This window comes from Mustela nigripes, chromosome 5 (assembly GCF_022355385.1).
Source record: "Mustela nigripes isolate SB6536 chromosome 5, MUSNIG.SB6536, whole genome shotgun sequence".
Lineage (NCBI taxonomy): Eukaryota > Metazoa > Chordata > Mammalia > Carnivora > Mustelidae > Mustela > Mustela nigripes.
The window spans coordinates 110,003,280-110,013,838 of NC_081561.1; the positions used below are offsets into that span (position 1 = coordinate 110,003,280).

General features: G+C 45.7%; 1 protein-coding gene across 4 annotated transcripts in view; it reads right to left on the minus strand.

Annotated features, from left to right (window-relative positions):
* The window catches only part of BACH2 (BTB domain and CNC homolog 2), a 357,131-nt gene extending 346,622 nt beyond the window's left edge, over positions 1-10,509 (minus strand). For 2 of the 4 annotated variants that reach the window (XM_059401068.1, XM_059401070.1), the window contains exon 1: positions 10,107-10,509. The gene's annotated coding sequence lies outside the window, so the exon portion shown is untranslated. The remainder of the gene's footprint in view (positions 1-10,106) is intronic. The other 2 variants (XR_009404500.1, XR_009404499.1) reach the window with 2 other exon arrangements.
* Between the last annotated feature and the right edge of the window lie 50 nt (positions 10,510-10,559).

Below are 10,559 nucleotides of genomic sequence, written 5' to 3' on the forward strand. Positions count from 1 at the left end.
AAAATATGAGTGAGAGGTTAAATTTGCAATTTAAAAAGAGAAAATAATACTATAACAATTGTTCCAAAACCAATTAAAAATGAAAAAAAAAAAAAGCCTCCTGAGTGACTATGTTTGAGGAAGCTTCTAATCAGAGGAAGATAAAGGGACAGCCTTCTAAATAAGACTTTTAGATTTGGTCTTTAGTTTCACTCTGGTTCTTTTAACATGGTTTAAATGATTAATTTCACTTTAAAATTCAAGGCATTCTTTTACTTTGGGATAATGTATCATTAAAAAAAATCTTTATATTTATCAGTTGTGAGAACTTTTTTTTTTCCAAAAAAAAAAGAAGAAGATGACCAAGAGTTGGAAGAGAAAAATAGAAGGAAGAATGGTTACAAAAGGGGAATACTAGTGATTGAGGAACAAAAGGAAATGGAGTCTGGGGGAAAAGAAGGCATGGAGATATAACTAAACGAGGAAGCCTGCGGAAAGGTAAGAATTAGAGAAAGGTCCCCCACTAGACAGTGAACTCCCAGAGAGGAGTCTTTCCACCCAAAGGCCCGGACCAACACCGCAAAGGCAGAAGTCCAGTAGGACAGTTCCATAGATTGGCACTAGATGGCGCCATCAACTCAACATAGCATGGTTGCTGGAGGCGTTTGCCTTGGGGGAGGGGTGCTACGAGATGCAGTTGAGACTCCACAACTGGTATTTAGCAGGTAACATGTCTATCTAAAATACGCATGGTTTCATTAGTCAGTCAACTTCTCCAAACATCCAGATGTCATCACCATGCTAATAGCATAGAGCATGCCAATTTTTAAACCTATCAACTCAAGTTTTAGTAATAAAATAGGATAGGGAAGCCGTTGAATATAGGGTCCATTGTTTTTTTTTTTCCTCCTAAAATTGAATACTTAAGGATAATAGAGTATTTTGGGTTCACTGCTACTGAAATGACAAAAATTCCTAATTATAAACCAAGTGGCTTTTTCCTGAAGTTCTCTTTAAATGTCAAATAACACACCATCTTGTTACACAGGTTTGTGTGATTAGATCCAGTGTTTGGCAGGAGGAAGGTGGTGTTCACTGACAAATGTATTATAACATTAAAAATCATTGGTTGAATTTTTAATATTACAGTGGTTTTTATCTTCTGCTTATCTATATCCTCTGTCCAGGGTTGGATTTACGAACAGCCCTCTCTTTGCTCAGAAATGTCCTCCCATAACCAGTTTACAAGTGTGTGAAATCTTAACATTTCCATCTACAGAATTTAACTCTTTGGCTTTTTCTCCTGTTAGTATGCTGATGCTTCAGAAAGAAGGGAGTACTAAAATGGTACTGTTATTTATACCCTAGTAAAACTGGTTTCATAAAATCCCCTTCTGAGACTGGTTTTGAAAGGGAGTGAGGGGACTAATTAAGGGCCCTTTTGACTGAAAGGCATCACAGAGAGTAGAAGGATGGAAAAGAAGACAGTGGAGAATTCATAGCAAACCTTGCCTAGCTTTACAACTACAGAAAGGATCATCATTCCTGACACAGATCTTCCCAAGGAGACAGATGGAAAGTAGGGGTTAACTCTGAATGGGTAATAATATCTTTATAGTTAATTTCATTTTTTTTTTCACAGTTTGACTCTTCGGGGCTCATTCATTTGCATAATATGGAATCTTGAACCCATATAGATATTCTACAAATCAATGCAAGTAATTCTCATACGAAATCAGCAGCTTTAATTTAAGCTCATCATTGTTTGCATAGAAATCTTTATGCACTCATCTGCTTGATTTTTTTAATCACTTAAAACCTCCAACAGTGACACACTAAGCATCTCCTCATTTAGCCATCTCCAAAACTTGAACTAAATACTGAAAAATAAGCACAATACATTCATACGCTAGATCATTTTCCAAATTGAGCTTCAAATATATGCTTGCTGTTCTAGCAGCTCCCAAGAATAATGCCTCTTTAAAAAAAAAAAAAAAAGATTTTATTTATTTGACAGAGATCACAAGTAGGCTGAGAGACAGGCAGAGAGAGGAGGAAGCAGGGTCCCCGCTGAGCAGAGAGCCTGATGTGGGGCTCTCGATCCCGGGATCATGACCTGAGCTGAATGAAAGCAGAGGCTTTAACCCACTGAACCACCCAGGCGCCCCAAGAGCAATGCCTCTTGACTAAGGAAGACAATGTGGATGTCCGTCCCAGGGCAGAGCTGAGTCAGCATTCTCAACAGTGACCCTACAGACCTGAGGTAATCAGGGTCACTGCCAAACCAACTGCCAGGCTGAATCCTTTAAAACCATTCAAATCCCCAGTTGAGAGTTGCAACATGCTAATCTGGCAAGATAATCTCTTCCTGAAATTGACTAGAATGAGAGCAAAGGTTACCTGCTTTTATCTGTTACTAGTAGCTAATATTTCTAATTAGGAGCTCTAATGGAATTGGTTCTGGGTGAAATTCTTCCACCTCAGTAGAATAATCTATCTAGTATAAGTCTTTTACCTTTCCTACCTCATCAAAAGAAAAGAAAAGTTAAAAACAAAGTCTTCACTTAACAAAAGGCAGAGGCTTGAACTACAAGAAAATCCTGGGAAAAGAATCATGGGATTCATGTTCTTTGTCTAGTTCTTCTTTGGTCCTTATGTCACCACTTCTGTTCTCTGATCCCCAAATGGACAATTAGACCTGAGGAATGAAATTATTAGAAAGTGAATCATATGGAAGACAAAAAGCATATTCATTCAAGTTCACTGACACATTATTTTTCAATTTTATCTTTCAGACAGATGTCAACAAAGTAATCCAATATTGCAGAGTAAGTTGGCCTATATTTCCACTTCTGAAAACTGCAAGGGAGCAAAAAGGAAAAAGCAGGGGGAGAGGGGCAGGGGGACAGAATAGCATGGTGGTTAAGAGAACAGGCCCTAGCATCAGACACCTACTTTCCAATCCCAGCTCTACCCCTCATTAGCTGGGTGGCATCTGTGTCTCAGCTTCTAACGATCACACCTAGCTCTGGGTTTGTTATAAGGATTAAATGAGTTAATATGAATAACACACATAGGAAGCTCCCAACATAGGTTAGTTAACATCAAAGAAAAAGAGTGTTAGCATACAATACAGTAGTCTGTTTTAAATAGATACTGTCGGGGCATCTGGGTGGCTCAGTAGTCACCAACACTTTGTTTTAGTCGGGCTCTGGGCTTGCCTGGGAATCTGCCTGTGTATTCTCTCTCTTCCTCTGCCCCTCCCCCTGCTCATTCTCTTTCTCTCTAAAATAAATAAATCAATTTTTTAAAAAAATGCCTTAAAATAAATTGATAGATACTGTCAAAACTCCTGAATTATACTAAGAATAGTCTAAATAATCCTTCTTGGTCTTCAGAGGCTGGAAACCTTCCTGCTCTGAGCTGAGCAGGGGTCTCATACAGAAGCTGGGCTCACATTTTCACTAAAGATCCTTGCCTACGTCATACACATACCTACCAACTTGGAGGAATGTCTGTGTAACTTCCAACCATTTAAATGTCAAAATGACCCTAAATAGGTTCAGAATAAAAATGCTACTGTGAATTTCTTTCCAAGGAGGAGAATGAACCATCGTCTTGGCAATTAACAATTCTGTTTTTATCAGGTTGTAAAGATATAGGTAAATAAATCAATTCTGGACTCTCTATATAGGAACCATTATTGCCAAAATGGCCCCAAGGGCTATATCATGGTTTATACAATACTCCAAAGGACCAAAGACAGTAGTGAATTAATAGGATTAGGAAGCTATGAGGCAAAGGCAAGCCCCAAATTTCAGATGGACCCTGATGGTACCTCACTCCATAATTTCTCCGGGAGGGCTACCCCAACTTCCCAACCTGGTGAAATCCCACCATTGTGCCCTCTGTTGCATGGAATACCTTTCCTTCACAGAACATGTAGAGGTGATCTCTCACCACCTAATTAATGTATTTTTCTTACCTTTTTTTTTCTTAAGATTTATTTGAGAGAGAGAGAGAGAGAATGCGTGTGCATACAGAAGCAGGGGGAGGGGCAAGAGGAGAGGGAGAGAATCTCAAGCAAGATCTGTCTTCCCTTTGGGACCTGAGCTGAAATCAAGAGTTGGATGCTTAACTGTCTGAGCCACCCAGGCGCCCTGTCATCTCTCCTATTTGATGTCGTTCTTCACAGGGCAGGGGCCAGGGCCGTCTTTGCTCCTGAGCACGGTGCTCACCTAACACAATGCCTGCCACATAAGAGATACTCAGTATACGTTTATTCATGGAATGAATGAGGCATCTATCTCTAAAGAATGGCACCGAACGCTTGTCCCATTTTGTGACACTCATGTGGTTTTGTTGCCTAGGAAAATACAGAATGGGAAGAAAATAAAAACTGTCCCTAACGTGTGGATCCCGGGACGCTGAGCAAACTTGCTGAGCACGCACCTTCCCCTTGTTTTCACACTTACAGAATGGGAATAACCACTCTGGGCTCTCTCAACTTTAAACTCCACAGTGAAAGTCTAAGCCTTCTGAGTGAGACTCACGGAAAGTCCCGAGGAAACTCTGGAAGCATCTGCAGAAATTGACGGGGGAGAGAGAAGAGAAGGGTATGCAAGACGAGAATTGATGGAGGCCCTGAAAACTCAGAAAGATTTCTTTTAGCTGTAGGCTCAGGAACAAATGAAAACAGTTACAAGAAGCCTGGGAGCACTGGACAGTGGAGATTTAAATGGTTGGGGAAGGAGAAGATGAAAGCTGACACAAAGACAGGAGGGAGCTCAGCGACCGAGCACCAGTTCTCAGGGGTATCCTCAGTGTGTCCTACAGCCCGCAGGAGACACACAAAAAGGTCAGGGAGGAAAATGACACATCTCAGAACCAAAGGACAATTTATTATCAGGCTGAGGAACAAAAGAGAAGTTAACCAGGGGAATATGCTGGAGAAATGATGATTACGCAGTCACTGGGGAAGACTGAGAGACATTTTGGCTGTAATTCCAATGACTAGAATAAAGGAATACGTGAAGTGCTTTCAGATTGGGCAGATTTATTATTTTGGAAAAAAATAGCTCAAGGAAAAACAAAGGCAAAATTCCTGCCTATTTGTGAAGTAGTGCCACTAGTAAGACAAGGTTCAATTTCCATATTCTTTAGAAAAGAAATGGTCCTTGAAAAGGACAGAGAAGAGACTCTGAGGATACTTCCAGCATTAGGGAAGCTGAGCAGCAGCTGATGGTAAAATCAGGTTTCAGTTTTAGGTAGACTGACATCTGAAATGAACAAGAAAGGAAAAAGAAAAGGGAGAAAAGTAAAAGAAAAGATGTTGAATTAGCAAAGACAACTACTTTCCTATGAAATATCCTAGACAGCTCCCCCCCACCACCGAAAAAGAAAGAATATTGTGGACAGTCTATCTGAATTTATAAAATGTTTAGTTCACAACAGGTTTCAGTTTGGACTCAAACAATTTGTAAATATTTCCACAAAATTTAAAGATGGGCTAGGACTAGGTCATACACTGTCACTGATAAAACAAGAGTGGTTTTCTGTTGTTCCCAAGGATGTGTTGCTGCTTTGCCTACATGGCTCCAGAGGAGCAAGAAGTTCATCTTCTTTTTCCCCCAAAATGCAAATTGTTACAACCAGCCCTGGCTTCAGATCCTCAAGTGCCTCTGGTAGGGTCCTATGTCACTGGAGCTTCCCTACCATCCAGGAAAGAAAAGGGAGGAACCAGGAGGCAGATGCAGTGCTGGCTGTATAAACACAGGATTTAACAAAGATGTTGCATCTAATATTGTTCTCTGTTGCTGGTACGGGAGAGCAGGAGCCATATCCTCTGTTTACTATGGTCCCCACCTCACACCAAGTCACTGACTCAGGGCTGGACTGTGTATACAGGATGGGGAATAACCTTTAGGCAGTCAAGAAAACACACACTGCATTCAGATGAAATTTTTTGCCACATAAAGTGAGAAAATTCCTCTTCTGTAGAATGGGCGTGATGCCTACTTCACAGGGTTGCTTTGAGGAGTCAATGAGATACGAACAGGTCAAGTAGTCAATATGGTTTCTGGCACATCAGGAGCATTCGATAAATCACAGCTATTATTTTAGTGGGTGTTTTCAAATGTCAAATTCTCATGTATGTAGTGAACAGGTTACTCAAAAGCGATGGATTATTTACCTGCAGAGGATTACATGGTGCCCATGGTATTTAGTCTTTGGCCTTTAAGGTTGCATCTCTCTCAAAAGGAAAGTTACCAATCTCTGAGTGGGACTCAGTGTGAATATCAAGTTTTATTTTTCTTACATCTAGCAACTTTTTGGATAGCTATAACCATTTATTTGGTGGAGACTCATAAATCATCTCCTGTGTGCCAGGCTCTTAGAAAACAGCCAGATACAGAAATATCAAACAATAAGATGTTTAAGCCGGTTCAGCGGTAGAAGACAGGCTGCCTGCCGGCCAGCTCTAGCAATAGCGTATATTCTCATCCAACATTTCAAAAATTTTGAGCTAATCTTTAAAAATTAGGGATTCCACGTAGAAGTCTATCAGATAAACAGCTTCTCTTGGGTATATCAGATGGCATGGTAACACAAAGCCTGGACTCCCTCCCATTCCTACCTGGCAACAGTCGAGGACAAGAAGCTGAGACAAAATAGTGGATGCCCGCCCCTCTGTGCTGTGCCCCCGTCCTCACCAGGAGAGTGAAAGATGAAAATGAAGGGCTCTGAATTCAAGAATTATTAAGGATTTCAAGAAGATTAACAACAGAAGATTCAACCAAGTGTGAGACCCGTCTGAGCAGGGGAGGAGGGTACAACAGAACAAGCACAGGTCCACACAGCCGGGTGTAGACACCACACCCCCTTAGCAAAACAGGAAGGGTCTTTATTTCTCTGAGTGTTCCGTCATTCATTCAGCAACGAAGCCAGTATTTACAATTACCCAGATACCCCAACCCCCTGAAATCAAAGGTACAAAAGGTAGGGGAGTGAAAGCGCCACACAGCTGAGCTACAGAGCTTCCAGGATCCCTCTCCTCCCTTGTTAAGGCTGGATCCATACCAGAGACACTAAGCGCGAGTTAATCCAAGTAAAATTAAACTGCTCCCAACAATATAGATTGGCCTGAGCCCTTTTGTTGGCATCACAGGAGCCCCCGATCATACATTCTGCAGAACAGCTCACAAGCGCTAATGAATAAGTCCCGACGGCGTGCAGACAGAGGGCCCAGAAGTGAAGGGCTGGCCTAGGAGAGATTTGAACATGAACCTGACCATCTGGCTCTCTGTGACTCACTTTGATCACAAAATGAATTGCAACAAATTGAAGAGCACATGGCTAGAGTTAATTGTCTCATCTGTAATCTGAACCTACTTTTAAGCAGTTATTATTACCCTCTATCAGGTGGAAACGTTTCCTACCATCACAGCAAAGTGCATTTCCTGATGAACTGTAATGGATCATTAAATCCCATATCTGAATAACAATACTTTGCACTTATGCAGTGCCTTTCATCCAGGGATTTCAAGGCAGTTTGCAAATAATTAAGCCCCTCGATCAGCAGCCAGAGGTTGAGCCACTGGAAGGGACTTGCCTGAAGACACAGAGTCAAAGGCATGATTCAATAGAAAGAGAATAAATGGTTTCCTCCCAGGCATTAGTGATACTGAAAAGGGAATTGGGGTGGAGAGAGGAGAGGGTTGTTCTGATTCCCTCCCTGCCTTTCTGCTTTACCCCTGCTTCTCTGGCAGATCCTCACATGCCACCTACAAGAAACAGAAAAGTAACAAAGGTACTCATAATTTAGCTGAGAGTTCATACATACACATGTATGAAGAGAATGTTTTTCCATGTAACCCTGGCATAGACAATAGGAACTGACATTTCGATCCACCTGCAGAATTGACAGATACCAGAGGAATTAACTCAACACACTTAAGATTACCAAATGTCAAAGCTAAAGCCTTCCAAAATCCAAAATGAAAATATTGCTCTGCATATATGAAGTGTGTTCTAACAAAAGTACTTCATCCCATGGTCCTGTGTTCCATTTTGGGGAACCCCCTCCCCTTTGAATGACATTCCAAGTTTCAGGAAAAGCAAAATAAGGCAGAATTGGGCAATCAATGTTTTCTCCAAACCAGAACTCTGGAAGGGAGAAACACTTCAGCCACCACAAGTTTTGTGGTGAAATTATAAACTCCTGAAAAACTGAATTTATAATGGAAATGCTGACAGACCTTTCACTGGAGCAGTTTGAGCGCAACACTGTAATTTAGCAATCTCTCTTACAGACTAAAGACTAATTCTAACAAGATGTCATTTTGACTCACGTTTATTACTACCTGCAAGAATGAAAAATGCCATTTACTCAGGAGCTGCCAGAGAACCAGGGTGGGGCAATCTCACATTTTAAGCAAGACGCCCGCTGCCTTACCAAAATAGCCCTCTCCTCGGAAAGAGTGGCAGCCTTTCACGCTCAGCTTCTTTCATGTCAGCCAGAGTTTCGCGGCTCGACATGCCTTTCCTACATGTTACATTTTAATGATCTGAGAAAACCGTTATCAGAGTTAACATCTCTAATTTTACTCTAAACAGACAAAAGCAAAATATCTCATTAGGCATCATCTCCGCCAAGGCTCCCACTAGGCAGAAAAGGATTTTTATCTAAAGTAATTACCCTTTTTAGTTAAATACGCTCAACAGATGAAATTTACACACGGAGTGCGACTGCAGCACTAGACAGTGAAGGTGAAAACCTTGGAACGCCGTGTCTCGCTACCCGCGGGCCTGCCGGGAGTCTGCGGCTCAGGAGGGGTGGGGCGCCCTCGTCCCTCCCCTTTCTTGGGGGCCACCGGTCGCAGCGACCGCGATGACCCCGCGCGAGAGCTGCGAGGCGCGCCTTCTCAGGCCACAGACAAAACCATCCGGACAGCGCCTACACCGGAACTTCCCCCAAGTTGTCGAACCCGGCCACACGCGAGAAGGTGCTGGGGATACCCAGCACGTCCACAACCCCCGAAGCCAAGGGTACGCGGCCCCTTTCACATGCATACACTCGGCCCTGCCCGCTTCCTCCCACGGTTCGAGTTCCTGCAAATCCTCCGCCAGACCGAGGTGGACGAGATGCTCACTCGAGTCCCCTCTCGCGGGCAGCTGGGGTAGTCCATGAGCGCCGCCCGCCGCCCTCTCCAAAGGCACTGGGCAACCGAGCACACACCCGTGAGAGGAGTACGGAGCGATCACAGGGAGCCTTGGCGTGGGGAGGTGGAGATGCGTCTCCGGGATAAACTCCTCTCCTAGGTGGAGCTTGGAGACTGAAGTGTGGGGGGGAAGAAGAGGATGTGTGTGTTGCACTTTGATTTCATGGAGAATCTTGGGAGGTGGAAGTGCAAGGTTTCCCAGTCTGAAGGCACGAGCGCCGCGCTTCGATCTCCCGGGGACGCATTCCGATAACGCGGTCATTCGCCGGTAGAAATGCCATCCTGCGGTTAACGCTGCGAGGCCCCCAGCTTGCCTCTTCTCGGGACCCCTAAACTTGGGCTTTGATGACGCTCCAGTCGCGGAGGTCCTAGCTACCTAGCCGCGACTGACAGCTGAGCGCGAAGGCGGAGCGGCCCCAGGCGCGGACGCCGCGGGCAAGGAGGAGGCCGCCGGGCCTGGCGCTAGGATCGCGGGCTGGGGGCCGGGGAACAGGGCCGTGGGTCTGACAGCTGCTCCGGCTCGCGCGGACGCGCGCCTCCCTCCAGCCCGCCCTCCCCACGCCTGACTTATTACCCTCTGCTCCTCCTCCCCCTGCTGTTCCAAAACACCCGTCGACGCGAGCAAAATACAATGCCGCCTCGCCTGCTGTAAACAGCCTGGCGAGAGAGCGCACATTCGCCGCGGCGCGTCCGCCGGCTTGGATCCCACCCCTTTCCCGTTCCTAGAAAATGCCATAAAAGCGGGCCGGGCGCTCGACGGAAGGCTGCGCGCCGGGCCGCCGGGGCTCCCTCCCCGCGCCGCTTTCCCCACGCCTCCCCGCCTGCCCCGCGCACCCGCGCCCTCGGCAAACTTGCCCCGCCGCCCCGCCCCGCGCCAGGGCCCGGGACCCGGGGCCAGAGACTCACCTCGCCAGAGAACTTTGCGTCCTTTTCCGCCTCCTCTTCCCAACGTCTTCCCAGCCTGCAGCCCCCTCCAGGGAGCCGGCGCGGTGGGCGGTTCGGGGGTCACCAAAAGCTCGCCGAGAGGACGCGCATCACATGGCAGCTGGTTCCCAGCCCCCCGAGTGTGCCGGGTAGGGGGAGGGGAAGGGTCGAAGAGAGGCCGGAGGGAAAGCGAGAGCCGGGCGGCAGCGGGAGTAGGCAAGCGGGGTGGCGAGGGCGGCGGCGGGCGCTCACGTTAGCGCTGCTGCGACCGCAGCCCGGGTGTGCACGGTCGCTGCTGCTGCTGATGAGGCGGCGGCGGCTCGGCGCTGTTTGCTCCGCGCCGCACGGCTCGCGCTCTCCCCGGAACGCCCACACTCTCAATCGCTACATTGTTGACATTCGGCGCTGACGTCACCCGCTCCCCATTCACAATAA